This window comes from Odocoileus virginianus, chromosome 17, assembly GCF_023699985.2.
Source record: "Odocoileus virginianus isolate 20LAN1187 ecotype Illinois chromosome 17, Ovbor_1.2, whole genome shotgun sequence".
In the NCBI taxonomy this organism is placed as follows: domain Eukaryota; kingdom Metazoa; phylum Chordata; class Mammalia; order Artiodactyla; family Cervidae; genus Odocoileus; species Odocoileus virginianus.
Window position 1 is genome coordinate 47366520 of NC_069690.1, and position 20032 is coordinate 47386551.

The window sequence follows — 20032 nt, forward strand, 5'->3', positions numbered from 1 at the left end:
TCCTGCTAACTTGGTTTCCTTCTGGAAGGCCATTGCCATTGGGGAGAGTCAGGGTCAGGAGCCTGACCACTGCGATGCTGGGGGTCCCTCCCTACAACTTGAGGGACCAGCCCCTTCAAGGGTTGGTGGGCATGACCTGAGTCCATCCCATTGTCTGCCTGGGGGATGAGGCGTAGGGAGAAGGGCCAGCCTAGGGCCTGAGACCTTTGCTTGGGAGGTCGAGCTCCCTGTGGCCGGTGGTTAGGAGCTGATTGCTAGTTCAGCCGAATGCCAGGCAGGTGGTTCCAATGTTTCTGCTCGAAGCACAGGCCGGGCAGACCCACCTGTCTGCCTAGGGGCAGGGCCTCTGAGCTGAGGACAACACAGCCAGCCTTGCAGGGCACTGGTTTCTGTCTGTCTCCCTGCAAAGTCGCCCTGAGGGGGTGACTGGCTCCTCCAGGACAGGCGTCCAGGGCATGGCAGTCCTGGCTCAGGCATGAAGCTGAACATGTCAGGCCTGCTCACCTTAGGACACTTCCTGTGCCCGAGCAGCGGTCTCCGCTTGAGTGATCTGTGCCTTCACTCAGACCAGGGGCTGGGTTGTGGAAGCAAGGCCCCCATCGTGCTCTCTGCCTTCTCATCTGTGCCTGACTTGTTCTGCTCTCTTTCTGCTCTGGGCTCTGATGAGGCTTCAGGGACATTTAGGGTCATAGCACTTGCCTCCTACAGGCTGCTGGTACAGCCCCAGCCTTCGGGAAGGTTCAGTGAAATGCCCAAGACCTCCCAGTATGAACCTGGGGGCAGGATGGGGGCCCGGCAGGGGCTGACTGAGTCAAGGGGCTTGTGGGCCTGCCCTTTTGGTGGGTGGTCTTCCCCATGACCTTCCTGGCCCCTTACTGACCTGGAGCCTGGCATATCTCATGGACCAGTGCCCCGGGGGGGTGCGGGGGAGGAGGGTTAGTCTCCTGTCTCGGGGCCTCCTGGGGTTCTCTGCGCACAGGGGCCTGTAAGGGTCCCAGCTCTCTGGTGCCTCGGAGCTGCTGCCCAGCTCCCTCCTGTTGTCTTCCCATCTGCCTGCCTGTCAGGGTGGCTCTGAGCACAGGCACATCAGGCCTCTAAGGGCAGTTGGAAAGGCACTCCCCGAGCTCCTGAAAAAGGGGATATGGAGCCATGTGTGCCCTGGTTCTCCAGAACCTTCTGTGGAGCTGGGCGCTGCTTGAGACTCAAGTCCTAGTTGTAGCCTTGGCCACAAGGGGCAGGACCACCTCAGGCTCACTTCAGCCTCTGCTGGTCCTGCCAGGCCTTCCCTCTCCTCTTTGGGGTGATCCCCTCTGGGTGCTGATGGCCCCTCGCTTCTGCTGAGACCTCTCTCCTGCTTCCCTGGGAGCCCCTTGAGTCCCCAAGTTCCACATTTCTCAAGTTGGGGGAATTATACCCCCTAGGGCTCTTTACCCTCACCCTGGGTGTCCTTGTGAATCAGTGGTTAAAAGTTAGATTCTGTTACACTCCCTGCCCCAAATCCTGTGGGATAGAGCCCCAAGCCTTCAGTGTATCAGGGGTGTGGATGGTGGGTGACGTGGACCCCCGAGCCTGTCCTGAGCAGCCCTGTCTGCCTGGGAGCTGCTGCAGGCCCCTGGTGCAGAGGCTCTGGGCTGATACTTCCAGGCTTGACTCCCTTCAGCAGGGTGGAGGAGGGGCAGGCAGGAACTGCCAGATCCTCAGGGCCCTGTGGCCACTCCCAGTCGTGGGCTGGGGGCGCTGACCAGACAGCCCTGGCTAATACACCAGCATCACCACTCCGCCCCCCCCACTTCCTGAAGTTAACGCCTGACGCCAACCCCTAACTGCTCCTTCTTACCATCATGTTTGGGGGTACCTCCTCCCTGGTTCTGGGCTCACCCAGGACTGTCTGCTAGCGCCCCTCAGTGTGGCCCCGCGTGGTTCCCATCCTGGGCTTCGGGAAGTACCGTGGGCAGGGGACTTAGAGGGGAAATGCTCTTGGCAGAGGAGAGCTGGCACTGCCTCCTCTCGGGCCCTGTCTGAGGCCCAGCTCCTCAGAGGAGAGGGGTTGGGAAAGGCCATGTTGGGTGGCTGGGCAGAGGGGGCATGGGCGAAGTGGGGGAGGGAGAAACAGCGCCAGGACAGAGGTCAGGACAGTGGGGGCTGGGGTCAGGGAGGCGGTGGAAAGTAGTGTTTGAGCCTCCAAGCCTGGTTGGTTCCCCCACTTGGATGGCGGAGGGCAGCGGGGCTGCCTGGACTGGGGGAGCTGAGTGCCCAGGCTGTACCGACAACTTGTGTCCTCTGTAAGGTAGTGTGGGGACAGCAGGGAGGGCACAGATGCGAATATGGGGTGGGGGTTGGATGTTGATCTGCCTTCTTTTTATAGAGGGGTTTTCCTGGTGGCTCAGATGGGAAAGAATCCCCCTGCAATGCAGGAGACCTGGGTTTGATTCCTGGATCAGGAAGATCCCGTAGAGAAGGGAATGGCAACCCAATCTAATATTCTTGCCTGGAGAATCCCATGGACGGAGGAGCCTGGGAGGGTTGCAAAGAGTCAGACGTGACTGAGCAACTAACACACTTCTTTCCATAGAGATCAAACAGTGAAAACCGAACAAGGTGACATTCATAAAAGGTACACTCTCACAGGGGCTTGTGGAGGCTCTGCCCCTCAGTAGGTCAGACCAGGAACCCAAGAATCCTAGGGTCCTCCCATGGAGGGGCAACCCAGCTCTGCACCTAGCCAGGGTGTAGACTGGCAGTACACATGCCTCGAGGGGCTGCCCTCTGCTCCTCTTGGCAGGGGGGACGCTGTGAGTGAAGCAACGCTCTTCCTTTCCACAGAAATGTGCCCCCTCTGGAGGGCTGCCAATTGGCCCCTAGCACAGTAGCTGCAGGTCTTGTTCCAGGCCTCAGGCGATGACCCTGAGGGCTACTTTGGAACCCCCTCCCAATGCCCTCACTCCCTGTCCAGGACAGACATGCCCTGCAGGGCAGGCACACAGCACTCAAGGTCGGGAGTGAGCTTTGTGCAGACCTACTGTGTGCCCAGTAGCTGCCCACAGCTTCTCTGCTGCCCCCTGTCTGATTTCAGCTCAAGTAGGGGGCCTGAGGCTGGCAAGGAGGCCAGGAAGCCTCTCCAGGGGCCTGGGCCCCAGAACAACTGACCATGTGAACACAAGCATGGCATGTGCCAAGTGCTGCCTTGGTGCCAGGCACGGCTCTTAGCGAAGCTTCCGGGACACACATCCACCTCATGCTCGGGCCCTAAACAGGGGCCCTGGCCTGACACAGAGGTGGTGAAGCTGGGCTGAGAACAAAAGGCCAGGACAGTCAACCTGCAGCCTCTGGGCTGGAGGTGAGAACGCAGCTCTTGTCCCTCTGTCAGGCCTTCCTCAGGCACTGCCAAGAGCAGGGCTCCCGTGGAGCTCTGAACGCCTGACCCACGTCCCAAGCCTTGAATTGCGCACCCCTTCTGTGGATGGCTGGGCTTTTCTGCCCACCTACAGGGTTCCCTCAGTCCCCACGTGGACCAAAGAAGGCTCAGCCCTGGTCGCAGAGTGAATCCTGAAACCCGCATGTTGGCAGCAGAGTCCGTGGAAAGTTGAACAGAATTTTATGCTACAAGATCTCCTGCTCACTTGTGTGTGACATCTGTAGTTCAGGATTGTAACTGGCTTTCTATTTGAAACACTGATATAAACGGAGTAGTGTGTGTGACAGTACCAAAAGCACTCAAGTTCGAACCTTTGAAACACAAGAAACTGGGCCATGAGAGCCACATATACAAAGCCCAAAAAACCTTTCACCATCTTTCCCAAGTTAAAAAGCAAATGCCGGGCTTCCCTGGTGGTCCAGTGGTTAAGAACCTGCCTTGTAATGAAATGAACACCAGTTTGATCCCTGGTCAGGGGAGATACCGCACCTCTCGGGGCAACTAAACTGATACACCACCACAACTGCCGCCTGTGCACCTTAGAGCCTGTGCTCCACAACAGGATAAGCCGTTGCCACGAGAAGCCCCCACAGAACAACTAGAGAGTAGTGCCTGGTCACCGTAACTAGAGAAAGCCCATGTGCAGCAACGAAGACCCAGCGCAGCCAAAAATAAGAATAAATAAAACAAATCCCTCATTTCCCAACATGTTTCATTGTTACTGTGCTTACTTGAAGAATGAATGGCATTCTTATAGGATGTTAATGGAGGACATAATTTGGATATGCTAAACTTACACATAAACTTCTACATCTTTGTACTGAACTCTGTTAAAACACAAACTTTAAAATCCCTACAGGGATGCAGGCAGGAGGGTTTCTCAAACAAGTGGGATAAAATTTCTGGTCCCGTCTAAAGAGCCACATTGAGAATACTCCTGGAAGAAGTGCTTACATATGGAGAAAAACAAATATAGAAGAAGCTGCCGGACACTTGAGAAATAGGGAAATCAAACCTATGCAAACCCACAACAACCCAAAATGAGAATTCCAGACATTGTGGCCGTGATGGGGGTGGGATAGCCAGATGTGGGGAGAAAGGGAGCACGTAAAGAACGTGCCTATGGAGGGGAAACGCAGAAGTGGTAACAAGTGTGAGAAATCAGTAGGGCTGCGTGAACACCTGTGAGTGAGTGAGATTATCCTTGGGCAAAAGCAGAATGTGTAACTTATAATGCAGCGGAAGGAAACTTGATTTTTCCGATGAAAGGTAGGGATGTAGAAAAAATAAACAGAAATAAAGTAAACAGATGAGAAATAAATAACAAGGAGAATTAAGCCCAATAGATAAATGAGTTAAATTCACCAATGAAGAAAAATTATCAAATTGGATTTATTCAAAACAAACAAACAAGATTCAACAAGATGTTGTGTAAAGATGTTTTAAACCCACCTAAAACAAAAGACGGAATTCCCTGGTGGTCTAGTGGTTAGGACTCCGTGTTTCCACTGCAGGGGGCCTGGTCACGGAATAAGATCTCACATGACTTGTGGTGGTGTGGTCAAAAACAAAAAAAAGACACATAAAAATTGAAAACAAACAAAAAAATAAAATAAAATTAGGCACAAACTGTTCTAAGGTATAAAGAAGAACTCTGAGTCCTTGTGAAGGGACAACTTCAAAACACAAATCACATCTGACAGAGCTGCAAGGCAAAGTAGATAATCCAAAACCAGGTAGGTGGAGGTTTTAATCACCCTTATGTGGACAATTCTTCAAGAGATGGGAATACCAGACCACCTGACCTGCCTCTTGGGAAACCTATATGCAGGTCAGGAAGCAATGGTTAGAACCGGACATGGAACAACAGACCGGTTCCAAATAGGAAAAGGAGTTCGTCAAGGCTGTATATTGTCACCCTGCTTATTTAACTTATATGCAGAGTACATCATGAGAAACGCTGGGCTGGAGGAAGCACAAGCTAGAATCAAGGTTGCTGGGAGAAATATCAATAACCTCAGATATGCAGATGACACCACCCTTATGGCAGAAAGGGAAGAGGAACTAAAAAGCCTCTTGATGAAAGTGAAAGAGGAAAGTGAAAAAGTTGGCTTAAAACTCAACATTCAGAAAACTAAGATCATGGCATCTGGTCCCATCACTTCATGGGAAATAGATGGGGAAAGAGTGGAAACAGTGTCAGACTTTAATTTTGGGGGGCTCCAATATCACTGCAGATGGTGATTGCAACCATGAAATTAAAGGATGCTTACTCCTTGGGTGGAAAGTTGTGACCAACCTAGACAGCATATTACAAAGCAGAGACATTACTTTGCCAACAAAGGTCCATCTAGAGAAGGCTATGGTTTTTCCAGTGGTCATGTATGGATGTGAGAGTTGGACTATGAAGAAAGCTGAGTGCCGAAAAACTGATGCTTTTGAACTATGGTGTTGGAGAAGACTCTTGAGAGTCCCTTGGACTGCAAGAGATCCAACCAGTCCATCCTAAAGGAGATTAGTCCTGGGTGTTCATTGGAAGGACTGATGCTGAAGCTGAAACTCCAATACTTTGGCCACCTCATGCGAAGAGTTGACTCACTGGAAAAGACCCTGATGCTGGGAGGGATTGGGGGCAGGAGGAGAAGGGGATGACAGAGGATGAGATGGCTGGATGGCATCACTGACTCAATGGGCATGAGTTTGAGTAAACTCTGGGAGTTGGTGATGGACAGGGAGGCCTGGCGTGCTGTGATTCATGGGGTTGCAAAGAGTCGGACACGACTGAGCGACTGAACTGAACTGAACTGATTGATCATAAAGCCATACAGAGATGGCAAAGACTTAGTCAACGGAATTAATTAGCTTGAGTTATTAGATACAGAGATGTCTAAACTAGTAGGTAGATAGTACACATTCTTTTTTTGCCAAACAAGGACCATACACAGAATCAGACCATACATACTCTTTGCGGCCCCATGGACTGTAGCCCACCAGCTTCTTCTGTCCATGGGATTCTCCAGGCAAGAGTACTGGAGTGGGTTGCCACTTCCCACTCCAGGGGATCTTCCCGACCCAGGGATCAAACCTGCTTCTCTTATGTCTCCTGCACTGGCAGGCGGGTTCTTTACCACTACTGCCACCTGGAGAGCCCCTCAGGCCACAGGGTAAGTCTCAATTCATTCCAAATAGAATATTAATACAATAAAATTAGAAACCAACATCAAAATCTCCCCAAATCCCTTCTGCTTGGATACTAACTTATTACTGAATAATCCTTGAGTTATGTAGGAAACCATATGGTGAATTCAAAAAATATTTAGAATCGAATCTCAGAATTTGTAGGACATAGCTCAAGCAGCTGCCAATACACTTATCTGGAAATACTAACAGTTAAGACTACCAGGAGATGAGCTAGCCTTCAGGGGGAGAAACTGGAGAGAAAGGAACAGAACGAACTTGGGAACAAGAAAAAGGAAGTCATAGCATTAAAGGCAAGATTCAGTGGAATGGAAACTCCAAGAAAACAAGCAGCACAGAGTATCAACAGAATTCAAACTGCTGTCTGCAGAGATTAATAAGATTAACCTCTGCCAAAATGGATCCAAAAAAAAAGGGAGAAAAAATGCACATGGCAGGGGAATAACTGGGTAAAAATGAATGTTATAAACACCTGTTCACTAGTAAGCTAATAAAATCTAGATGAAATGGAAAGTTCCAAAACCAGCACACACACAAAAAAAGCATTTGAAATGTCCAATAATTATTAAGAAAATTGAAATGATGATCAAAAACTTCCCTCTCCAAAGACTTGTGGCTCAGATAGGTTTATACGAGGTTCTAGTGAATTTTCAGAGACCCAAATTTCAAGGAATAGTCAATTTCTATCTGATTCCAATTACTCAGAAAAGTAGAAAAAGAGCTCACTGTATGAGGTAATCTACATTTCCAAACCAGATAAAGACAACCCAAGAAAAAAAAAAAATCACAGGAATATTTAACTCATAAATGTAGCTATAAAAACTATATATATAAACATTAGCAAGCCAAATTGGTATTAAAAATAGATCAAGGATAGTTTATCCCAGTAATGCAAGGTGGGTTCCATATCAGAAAATCTACCACCATATTTCACCACAATAAGCAAAAAATATATATATGATTATATTAATGCAGGAAAACATCTGATGAGGTTTAACACTTATTCAAGATGAAAACTCTTGGTAAATCAAGAATGTAAGGGAAAAACTTTAACTTGATAGAGGTTACATTTAAAAATTCACAGCAATCACTTTATTTAGTGCAAAATGAGCCTCAATCTCTTCAAGTCAGAGAATGAGACAAGATGCCCCTGATGACACTCCTGTTAACACAGTTTCAGGGCCCCAACCAGCTCTGTAAGGAAATTAAATGAAATAGGGCTATAAGCAGTGAAGGGAAGAAACAGTCACTGTCTGAAGATACTAGGATCATCCACTTAGGGAAAAAAGCACTGCAAGACAAACTGTTAGTGATTCCCTCATAGCTCAGCTGATAAAGAATCTGCCTCTAACTCAGGAGATTGGGTTCGATCGATCTGGGTTCGATCTCCTGGAGGAAGAAATGGCAACCCACTCCAGTATTCTTGCCTGGAGAATCCCATGGACAAAGGAGCCTGGCGGGCTGCAGTCCATGGGGTCGAAAGAGTCAGGCATGACTTAGCAACTAAACCACCACCACCAAGGAAGTTCAGCAAGGAGGGTGGACAGATGAGCCCACTGCGCACTACAGAGCACTTCTCTGCAGAACTGTGACCTTCCAGCAAATAGGATCAAGTACTGGAAAAGGCAAGAAAACTCTAAGTCAGCCTGCCCTATTTTGAAAATATAGTCTCATTGGAACACAGCCCGACGTGCCCTGTCGTGGCTGTCTGTGGCCAGAGTGCTGCTGTTCCCACTGCTGTTTCTGCTACCAGCACCGAGGGGCCTTCCCTCTCCTCACAAACTGTGAAATGTGCAGTGTTCTCCAGAGACCAAATAACCCCTTATGGATAAAAACAAAACAAAAACAGAAGTGGATGGGTTTGTTCTATACACTGATTCTATAAATTTTTTTTTTTTGAGTTACTATTCCTTCAAACGAAATCTCGAGTGCAGGCTTGAGGGAAAGGACAGCCCAGGCTGGGATGAGCGTAGGATGCCAAAGGCTCTTCCACTCCTCCCACCTTCAGGGCTCTTGAGGCCCTTCCGAGAGGCTCTGGGGCCCCACTGGGAGGGCACTGTTGACAGTAATGACCTCCCCGAGGAGTCCTGAGTGCCCAGTGGAAGATAATTAAGAGGGCCTGAGTAAATTGATATGAATTACAAGAATTCTGCAAGGATCTGCAGTGGCGTGAGGCAAGTTGACACTGGGTGTCTGTCCTACTTTGGTTCTTCTTGATTTTGCCTGGAATAGACGCAGATAACCCAGACTAGAAACCAAGATTAGGAGGGACCATGGAGCAGGAGAGAGACAGAACATCAAGAGCAGAAGGCCAGAGTTCTCCAGAATACGCTGCTTCCAACTGCTGTCTGGGTGATGCTGAACATAGGAGATCTTTTGCTGTTGTTTTTTTTTAAATAACTTCTATTGAGCTATAATTTATATACTATAAAATGCACCCATTTTAAGGGTGCATTTCAATGGGCTGTATAAAATCTATACATCTACGTCTATGGAACATTTCCGTCAACCCCAAACATCCCTACTCCCAGCCTGAAGTAACCACCGATCTGCTTTTTGTCATTGCTGACTATGTGAGACATTTCTAGAAGTTCACATATAAAGAGTACCCTAGGGGGCTTCCCTGGTGGCTCAGATATGAAGAATCCATCTGCCAATGTAGGAGACAGAGGTTCGATCCCTCATCTGGGATCAGCTAGGCCTGTGCCCCACAACTATTGAGCCAGAGCTCAAGAGCCTCAGAGCTATAGCTACTGAGCCCACGTGCGGCAACTACTGAAGCCTTTGCAAACTGCAGTCTGTGCTCCACAAGAGACGAAATCGCAGTAAGTTCGTGCACAGCAACTGGAGAGTGGCCCCCACTGGTCAAACACAGACAAAAGCCCATACGGCAACAAAGACCCAGCGCAGCCAAAAATTAAAAAAAAAAAAAAAAGACACTAGGGTGTGCTTGATGTCTGGTTCTTCCAGAGATCAAAGCAATGTTTCTGAGGTTCATTCCTGCTGTCATATGTACTGGTAGTTCTTTTGCTTGTCGAGTAGTAGAGCATACTTGTTTTGTCGCTCAATTGTGTCCAACTCTTGCAACCCCATGGACAGTAGCCTGCCAGGTTCCTCTTGTCCATAGGATTTTTCCAGGCAAGAATACTGGAATGGGTTGTCATTCCCTTCTCCAGGGGATCTTCCAGACCTAGAGATCGAAACCACATCTCTTGCGTTGGCATGCAGACTCTTTACCACTGACCATCAACAGATACATGGAAAAGCAGCACATCATGCTGCTACACAGTAATTTGCTTTTCCATGTATCTGTTGATGCACATTTGCGTTGTTTCCAATCTGACATTCGTGTTAAGGCCTTTGGGGCTTGGATGTTGGTTACCATGGAACTGAATGGCTGAGTCGTGTAGCAAGTTTTTTTCTTTTTGATAGGTAAGAAATGGATTTATTTAGAGAGAAACACACTCCACAGACAGTGTGGACCATCTGAGGAGGCGAGAGCAACTGCAAGTTTTTTTTTTTTTAAGAAACTGCCAAACTGTTTTCCAAAGCAGTTGACCATACTGCATTCTCTCAGGCAGTGTGACTTCCAGCAGCTCCATGTGTTTGCTACCGCTTGATATTGCCATATTATTGTGTGGTTTTGGTTGTCTGAGTGACTGTGTAGTGGCAACTCACTGTGGTTTAAATTTGTATTTCCCTGATGACTAACACTGAGTATCTTTCATGGCTTGCTGGCCATTTGTATCTCTTCTTTTTTGAAGTGTCTTCTGTAGTATTTTGGCTATTTTAAAAATTGGGCTTATTTAGCTTGGCTGCCCAGGAAGGGAGGGACTGGGAGGGGGTGTGAGGGGGTGGCAGGAGGCCAGGCTTTGGCGGGATCAGGTTAGGGCAGGTTTGGTTTCCTTAAAATGCAAAGTTGGGGGCCAGTGGGGCTAGCATATAAATTCCAACTCTGGGCATCTGGCCCTTTGCTTTCCTTCAGGAGTCTCTCTCTGCTCTCTGGTCTGCCTCGGATCCAAGATGTCCAGTCCCCTGGAGCAGGCGCTGGCTGTGATTGTTGCCACCTTCCACAAGTACTCTGGCCAAGAGGGAGACAAATTCAAGCTGAGTAAGGGGGAGATGAAGGAGCTTCTGCACAAGGAGCTGCCCAGCTTTGTGGGGGACAAGGTGGATGAGGAGGGCCTGAAGAAGCTGATGGGTGATCTGGATGAGAACAGTGACCAGCAGGTGGACTTCCAGGAGTATGCCGTCTTCCTGGCCCTCATCACTATCATGTGCAATGATTTCTTCCAGGGCTCCTCAGCGCGGTCCTGATGCAGGGCTTGTGGCTCCCTGCTGTGGGTCTCTTCGGCCGGGGAGGACTCTAAAGTCTTTTTTAGTTTTACTCAATAAACTGTTTTTGCCGGTTAAAAAAATAAATAAAAAATAAAAATTGGGCTTATTTATTTACCACTGAGTTGTAAAGTTCTTTGTATATTCTGGATCAGGTCCTTGATATATGTTCAAATATTTTCTCCCAGCTTATCTTTTCACCTTCTTGAGAGTGTCATTGCAGAAGCAGAACTTTAACATTTTGATGAAGCCCAATCCATCAAATTTTTTTCATTTAAGGTTTAGACTTTTTTCTATCCTAAAAAATTTTTGCCTAGCTCAAAGTCACAAAGATCTCCTATGATTTCTTCTAGACATTTTATAGTTTTTGGTTTTTTTAAAACATTTATTTAGCTATTTGGTGATGCTGGGTCTTAGTTGCGGCATGCAGATTTTGGATATTTATTGTGGCATTCGGGATCTTTTTGTAGTTTCAGCATGTAGGATCTTTAGTTGCAGTGTGTGGGATCTAGTTCCCTGATCAGGGATCAAATCTGGGCCCCCTGCATTGGGAGCGCAGAGTCTTAGCCACCAGACCACCAGGGAAGTCTCTTCCTGCCTACTCTTGAATTTGTGTTTTTTTAAATCCCATTTTATCTCTATTACAGCCCTATTGGCTATACATCTTTGTGCTTTTTGTTTGTTTTGTTGTTTTTGAATGTTGCTCTATGGTATATACATTTTTAATTTATCACATTCTACCTTGAAGTAGTAGTAGTATACAAGTTCACATATAAGAGCCCAATAGGAGCGTACTTTCCCTTTCCCATCATTTATGCCATCTTGTCATACATTTCACTTGTATGTGTATCACAAACTCCATCATACACTGTTATCATCTGTGCTTTAAACAGCCAGTGATCTTCCAAAGAAAAATGTAAGCCTATTTCCATCATTTACCCACAAACTCACCTGCTGCTTCTGTACTTTTCTCTGATGACCCCAATTTTCATTTGCCATCATTTCCTTTGCCTGAAGAATGTCCTTTACTATTTCTTGTAGGGAAGGTCTGCTGGTGATGGATTCTATCTGGTTTGTCTGTGAACGTCTTTATTTCGCCTCCATTTTAAAAGGATCTTTTTGCTAGATACAGAATTCTACTTTGCGCACTCCTTTTTCTTAGAGCTTAGAGACAATCGATGATCCCTTGTCGTCTGGTAGCTATAGTTTCTGAAGAGAAGTCTGTCATAAATTTCATCTTCATTCATCTTCAAGTAATGTGTCTTTTCTTTGACTGCTTTTAAGATTTTACTTTATTGCTGATTTTCAGAAACTTGATGATGATATTCCCTGGATTGAATTTGTGCCTGTGTGTTTATCCTGGTGCTTGGAGTTGACAAATTTTTTGAATCAGTGAGTTAGGAGTTTTCACCAAATTTAAGGGTGGGGGGAAGGGGCATCATTTCTTCAAACACTTTTTCTGTTCTTCTTTCTCCCCTCTGTTAAGACTCTCTCTTTCAGGTTGCCAAAGCTGTTTTCTATGCCCTATGTTCTCTCTCTGTATGTCATTTTGGGTTGATTCTATTGCCATGTCTTCAAGTTCCATGTTTTTTCTTCTGCTATATCTATTCTACTGTTAATCCCATCCACTGTGTTTTCCTTATCAAATACTGTATTTTTCATCTCCGGAAGTGTTGTCTGGTTCTTTTTCAGAGCTTCAGTTCTTCTCATTGTTCTCCTTTAAATACCTGAAAGCAGTCGTAACAGTCACTTCAACGGCTTTGCTTGTTTCCTCGTTTCTGTCATTTCTGAACCTCTTTCCATTGAATGGTTTTCCTCTTGGCTTTGGATCACATTTTCCTGCTTCTTCACAAGTCTTGTAATTTTTAACTGGCTATTGCACACTTTAGGTACTGTGTTGGAATTTTGTCTTTTTAAGAATGTTGAGCTTTGTTTTTACAGGCAGTTAGGTTCTCATTTCGTCATTTCAAAGACTGTTTTTGAGCCTTTCTAGGGTAAGTCTAGATGAGTCTGCACTTCAGAGACACTTAGCTCCATGACCAAGGTGTGACTTCTCTGGGTCTCCAATGAATGAAGGCTGGAGATTGACTATCTCCCCATCATCTAAGAGGTCTGAAAATGGTTATGCTTACAAGCTGCTTATCTTCCCTTTGCCTGAATTTGTGGAGTTTTCTTCTGCACATCAATCAACTAGGACACGGTAAAGACTCAAGACAATTCCTACCAGGATTTCAGGAGCTCTCTTCTGCATACCCCTCCCCCCCCACCCCCACCCCCTCCCTGGGAATCTTGCCTTCAACTTCCAGCCCCCCTGCCTTCCCCGACACCAGTTCCTGTTTCCTCCACCAGAGAAGGCGCTGACCCCTGCCTGCTGCTCCCCTCCCTGTGACTGCAGCCCAGAAAATGCCTTAGGGCAGAAAGCCAGGGGGACCTGACAGATGCCTCATCTGTCTTCCTTCTTTCAAGAATCACAGTCCTCTGCTGCCTATTTTCCAACATCTGAAAACAGTTGTTTCATATATTTTGCCTATGTAGGGGTGGATGTTAATCTATAGTCCTTAGTCTGGCCAGGAGTAGGAGCGAGTGCCGGTCATGCTGTGGCCCCAGAAAAAACAGCACTGAAGTAGACGCCACCTTGGCTACAGCAAAGTATTTACTTTGTTTTAAAAGTTATTTCAACACAAGTTTTTTCCCTAAGTGGCAGGAAAAGCTGTTTCATCATAACAACTTCAAAAAAGAGCTAACAAAGATCTATTTGGGTATATGTGTGTGCGCGAGCGTGTGCGCACACACTCAATTGTGTCCGACTCTTTGAGACCCACTGGACTGCAGCCTGCCAGGCTCCTCTGTCCATGGGATTTCCCAGGCAGGAATACTGGAGTGGGTTGCCATTTTCTCCTCTAGGGGATCTTCCCAGACCAAGGATCAAAACCTGCATCTCTTGCATCTCCTGCTTTGGCAGGCGGATTCTTTACCATGGTGCCACCTGGGAAGCTCCTATTTGACCACATATTTCTCAAAAAGTTTAGAGGATACTTTACGTCCTAAAAAGTCTCAGGCTATAATAAGCAGTAAAGGCAGGAAGCTGGAGTTGCTCACCTAACTCAAGATACCGCACGGTCCCCTTCTTGGACCAGAGCCCTGGTTCTTAGATTTCTCTGGCTGCAATTATAGAAGGTGCTAAAGGGTGGTGCAGACTGGTGAACCTGGCTCTCTCTCAGTCCCATTCTAAGAGCAGCAATGTGCAGAGCCAGAAGGACAAACACGGCAGGGCCCTTTCGATCCCTTCGCTCTCCAGCAGATGCTGGAAGAGCCCTGGTCACACTGCTCAGTGAGCGTCTGGTGGTGCTCCCTTGGGCAGTTCCCATCACCATCCGCTCCACAAGGTTACTGTGACAGTGGCTGCAGAGAGCACGGGCAGAGCCGTTCTGATGGCTGTGTTCCCATCATCACAGGAGTCTGGTGCGGAGGATGGCCCCTCCTCAGGCTCATGCCGGCCTCCGTTCCCATGGGTCAGGTTTGCCCGTCTCTGAGCTGGGTCTCACTACGATACACTAGGAGCCTGAAGTCCACCTTTGAGGACAGAGTCTCAGACCCTGGTTTGCATACAGGACCACAGATAGGGAAAAGAGAATATAACGCTCCAGGTGTGTTTGCCCTGTTCCCTGACTATTCTCGGAGGTCACCTGCCCTGAGAGTTTCACCTTTTCTTTCTTATCACAAATCCAACCACAAGTGGCTGCTCCTTCTGTCCTTCACTCAGTGCAGTGTTGGGGTGCCTGAAACTGCCCTCCTTGCCCTGGGTTCACTGAGAAACATAAAGTTTCTGTGGGGAGGCCAGGTGATGATGCTCCCGGTCTTGAGAGGGCGCAGGCAAGGTGACTCTAAGGTCCTGAGTTCAGAGTATGTTTGTATGTCCTCAGAGCATGGCTGGGCTGGCAGACCCATGGCTGAATCAGTCTGCCTTCAGAGAAAGACCCCAAACGCTGCTTCTGAGTCCAAGCATCCTTCAGGGGAGGCCTGGAACAGTCTCCACTCAAAAATACATAATGCCAGGGTAAGCTGGTATCCTCAGGGCCCACTCAACCCTATTCAGTGACTGGTGACACCCTGCAGAATGGCTCACTAACCACAAGGATGAGACCAAGGGACCTGTACGTTGGTTCTGCAGTCAATCACACGTGACTCTCAGAGTAGGAGAATCTCAGTTTGCCTGGCAGTCACTTTATTCTGGGTATGGGAAGGCGATTTGCTGGAGGCTGTCCCCTGGAGCTGGAGGCTACACAGACCATGTACCACTGGGCATGGCTGTATCTGGCTCCCAGGGTTTTCTGTAGCTTGCAGACTGAGCTGCAATTTGGCCTGTATGTTTTAATTACTTGCCAATATTAAAAAAAACTGAAACATTCCATATAAAAAATGGGGCTTCCCAGGTGGCTCAGGGGTAAAGAATCTGCCTGTCAACACAGGAGACACGGGTTTGATCCCTGGGTTGGGAAGATCCCCTGCAGGAGGAAATGGCAACCCACTCCAGTATTCTTGCTTGGAAAATTCCATGGACAGAGGAGCCTGGGGGGCTATAGTTCAGGGGGTCGCAAGAGAGTCAGATATGACTAAGTGACTGAGCACCATATAAAAAAACAAGATTTCAGCCAGAAAGATAAAGACCATTACAGTATACTAACACATATATATGGAATTTAGAAAGATGGTAACGATAACCCTATATGCAAAACAGAAAAAGAGACACAGATGTATAGGACAGACTTTTGGGCTCTGTGGGAGAAGGCAAGGGTGGGATGTTTCAAGAGAACAGCATCGAAACATGTATGTTATCTAGGGTGAAACAGATCACCAGCCCAGGTTGGATGCATGAGACAAGTGCTCGGACCTGGTGCACTGGGAAGACCCAGAGGGATCGGGTGGAGAGGGAGGTGGGAGGGGGGATCGGGATGGGGAATACATGTATATCCATGGCTGATTCATGTCAATGTATGACAAAAACCACTACAATATTGTAAAGTAATTAGACTCCAACTAATAAAAAAAAACAAAAAAACAAGATTTCTTGAGAGCTTGTTTGGAGGTTCTAGCAGGGGAGTGCAGCTTGACCGAAGACCGGTCCTCCTCTATAGGGGATGGTCATCCTCTTCGACCGAGCGCGCAGCTTCGGGAAGGACGCACATGGAGTGGTGAGGGAGGAAGGGGACACCCGCCTAGCCAGCCAGATCAGCCGAATCAGCCCTGGTGATCAATGGGGTGACAGATATTGCAACCAGATCGCCCTCACATCCAAAACAAGATTTCTAACACCTCTTAAAAAATGGGAAGATCTGGCTTGTTGAACCTGCACTGCTGTGCAGGGATTGTCATGGGCTGGCATCATCAACTGCTTCTGCTGGACAGGCCAGCTGGTCAGGCCCCCACCACCCGCTGGCCAAGTACTGCCCAGCAGTCAACATGGTCCTGCCTCCCTTCACTCAGCCACCTGTTGCCTGGCACCCAGGGCACTATCATCTGGGACCTTTTTCAGTTCTGTGGGCTCATGGGCAGGAGCTGGACAGTTTGGATTCTGATCCTGATCCATGAACTGGGTGCTGTGTGACCTTGAGCAAGCAGCATTAACATCTCTGGGCCTGGGTCTCATCATCTGAATGTCAAGCCCTGGCCTCCAGGAGCTGTTGGGAGAGGATCCACGATGGCGGGCAGAGTGATATCTGGGCCGATGGCAGCACTGGGCCCTATGTGAGCAGACACTGAGCTGAGAACAGGAAGTGGTTGGTTTCTTGCTTCCTGGATCCTCAGAACAGCCTGGCAACTAGGATTTAGGTACCATCTCTACGGTGAGATCTGAACAGAAATGTTCTCATTACACAGGGTTTAAAAATAACTTTGGATTAGCAGCAGTTAACAGGCTCATGCATGCCTCATCTTAAAATCTTGTGCAACCCTTGTTAAAGGGAAAAAACTTAATTTCAGGAGAAACTAATATGATTTTCAAAAGAATAAACATTTAAAGAGAAAAAAAAACCCAACCCTTTAAAAGCTTTGTCCCCTTTCATTCATCCTCAGTGAGTGGGGAGCACCCAGGGGGAAGAGCCTCTACCAACGAGAATGTTGGGCTCACAGCTGGACTGCTCAGGACCCTCTAAGACCCCATGGTAGAAACAAGGGGAGTGCCGCAGGGTGCTGGGCTGGGCTGGCAGGTGCTCAGAATGCTGGAATGGGGGAAGGCGTGTCCAGCCCCCAGGGCAGGGCCAGGCGGCTCCTCTCTTTCTGAAGGAATGCTTGCATTCCTTGGGAGCTTCTGCCCATTATCTATGTGACCCCAGGGACAACCTTGGCCTCTCTGAACCATCTGCCTGAAGATGAGGTCAGGCCTCTCTGCTCTGGAATTCCAGAGTGGGTGGGAAGAGGGTTTGGACTTGAGAACTCTGGCCTGGGCAGTGACTCACTGCTGGAGGTCTTGGAGTCCTCCTTTGGAAAGTGGACCCACTGACTGGATGGCATGGGTTTATGGTGGGAGTGGCTGCCTTAAGCACAGGTGGGCACCTGGCAGGCATTCAACAAACATTTGCTTCTAGCTGGACTCCTCTCTTAAATAAAAAAAAAAAAAATTCCAACTGCATTTATTTGTAAAAATCATGTCCAGCTCCTCCCCCAATCCTGTACCCAATGCCCTCCCCAGAGCAGGGGCCACAGCCTCTTCTAGAACACTTTTTCTACCCTTGGTGTTCTGACTTTGAGACCATAATGAATGTGCATTTTCTTCTGTTGCCACCTTTCACGGTCACCTTAAAAAAGGGTACAAAACTGAACAATACACAAACCACACATAAAATGACCAATCTTACCCATAATTTAAAAACTGCAAATTAAAACCCATACTGAAATACCACTTTTTTAACCTATTAGACTGGCAAAAAAAAAAAAAAACTGCTTGATAAAAATCTACCAGTTACAGGAGTGAGGAGACGTGATTTACACCCTGTTGCCATGAACATGAATTGCACCAACTCTCTGAGGGTGATTTGTTAATACCTCCCAGAGCTCAGACCACTCACATCTTTGACCCAGAGATTTCACTCCTAGATACTCACCTGACTACACATTCCCATAAGCAACCACCCACACCAGCAGACTCATGGCAGTACTGAAAACTAGAAGCGACCCAAGTGTCCATGAATGTCAGACAGGTAAAAGGAAGTACTCACACACAGGACCACTGAACTACTTACTGAAAAGATCTGTGAGCTCAGTGTCAACCAAAATGGAGAAACACTACAGACAGAAACTTAAAACAGCAGCAAGAGGATATACACACACACATTTAAATATAAGCTTCCATAGCCACAGAGTATAGAGCATGTTTGGAGAAGAGCAAGGGAACCAGACAGAAGGCCAGGTGGGCAGGGGAGGGGTGATGGAGAGGACTGATTTCCACTGAAAACCCTCTACGCTGTTTTGGTTTATTTTTAGCCAAACGGAGTGTCACTCATGCTGGAGGAGGAGGTCTGGAGCCCCTTTGCTTCAGTGGACATGCCATGGAGTCATGCTGAGCTGGGCCGCCTGCACACACAGCATGGATGCTAGGGAAGCCAATGACTCCAACAACCCTGGGACAGAGCCACCAATAATGCCAGGCGGCTGGGCCTCCCCGTCCAGGCCTGGGGTCAGCTCTCCAAGGGCTGCTTTGCTGGCAGGTCAGACACCCGTATTTTCTGGTACTGCCTTGGGTGAGTGTTTTTGCCACTGTGCATCTATCTGGTCAACTTTGATGAATTATTTATACATGGCTGACCTTTGTCATCTTGCTTAAAAATATCTTTCTAGTTGGGTTATTTTTGAGGTTAAAAAAGAAATATCTTAGAAACCTGTGATTTTTAAGTTACATCTAAGATGATATAACCTTTACAAATGATACAGTCATTTGTCAATAGTTCTAATTTGGTGTATTTTTAGGTTCGATTTAAGGCATTTAGCTGTGCCTGGGCTGCATTTTAGTGTGTGGTCTGGATGCAGGCAGTGAGGACAGAAGCATGCTGCATCCCCACCCTGCTGTGTCTGGGGCTCTGATTTGCAGACTCTGGAAGGAAGGGCCTCTGCTCTGTGCCTGCCCCCCAGCTATCATCAGGCTGGGTCTCCCTACTCCCTCTTCCCCATGCATTTTATTGCTCCCAAACTTGAAAACCCACTTCTATAGCTTCAAGAGAAATTCTGTCCCTAGTTCATTGAATTACACAAACTGTTTACTTCAATTAGGAGAAAACAGCTGTCTTTATAATATTTAATACTCCATCCAGGAAGAGTCTGTCTTTCAAATCTGATACTTCTTAGACAATGCGTGGTGGTTTCTCTAATCACACACACTTCCGGAGCCTCTGGATCCTTGTGCTGTGGACACAAGGCCTTGCTGGACTCCCATTCTTCGCAGTTATCTCTCTTCACATCCTGACTGAGCACCTATTGTGTACCGACCTGTCTGTGCTGGCCAGGGGACAAGGATCAAGGAAGCTGCCCCCACCTCCACATTCTTCCAGCAGAGAGGACAGAGTCAAGATAAATGAGAAATCAGCAAGTGACCTGGAGACTAGCATGAAGTGGGAAGAAGACGAGACAAGCAGGGGGTGAACTTTGGAGGAGGTGGTGGTGGGGCTTCAGAGAAGAGGCGGTTGCTAGGGAGAGGAAGGTGAAGGGTGCCCACCCAGCATGCACAAGGGTCTGCATGCCTGTACGAGGTGGGGTGGGGTGGGGGTGGGGTGTCCTCAGGTGCAGCAGAGAGCTGGGCTGTTTGTGTCTGGGGAGGTGGGGAGATGGGGTCAGAGTCCCAGAGCCACAGTAGGCAGGAAATGGTGGGGGGCAGGAGGGAGAGAGGAGGGAGTGAAGTGGGGTCAGAAGGGGTGGGGAAGGTGAGAGGAGGCTAGGCATGGAGAGACCACACCCATCGGATCAAAGATCCAGGAGGATGGAGGAGGGAGCTATAGTGGCCCTGGGGTATGGGGTGTGGCAAGGCCTGGGGTGTCAGGTTGCTGCCCTGCTTTGAGACCAGGCCTGCAAAGAGCCAGCTCTGAGTGCTTGTGGCGG

The 20032-nt window shown here is 48.0% G+C and overlaps 1 protein-coding gene and 1 pseudogene across 4 annotated transcripts in view; one reads left to right on the forward strand and one right to left on the reverse strand.

Annotated features, from left to right (window-relative positions):
* The window catches only part of CCDC57 (coiled-coil domain containing 57), a 115327-nt gene that overhangs the window by 2267 nt on the left and 93028 nt on the right, over window positions 1-20032 (reverse strand). The gene's annotated exons all lie outside the window — the stretch shown is intronic.
* LOC110145570 (protein S100-A2 pseudogene) lies at window positions 10587-11041 on the forward strand (annotated as a pseudogene).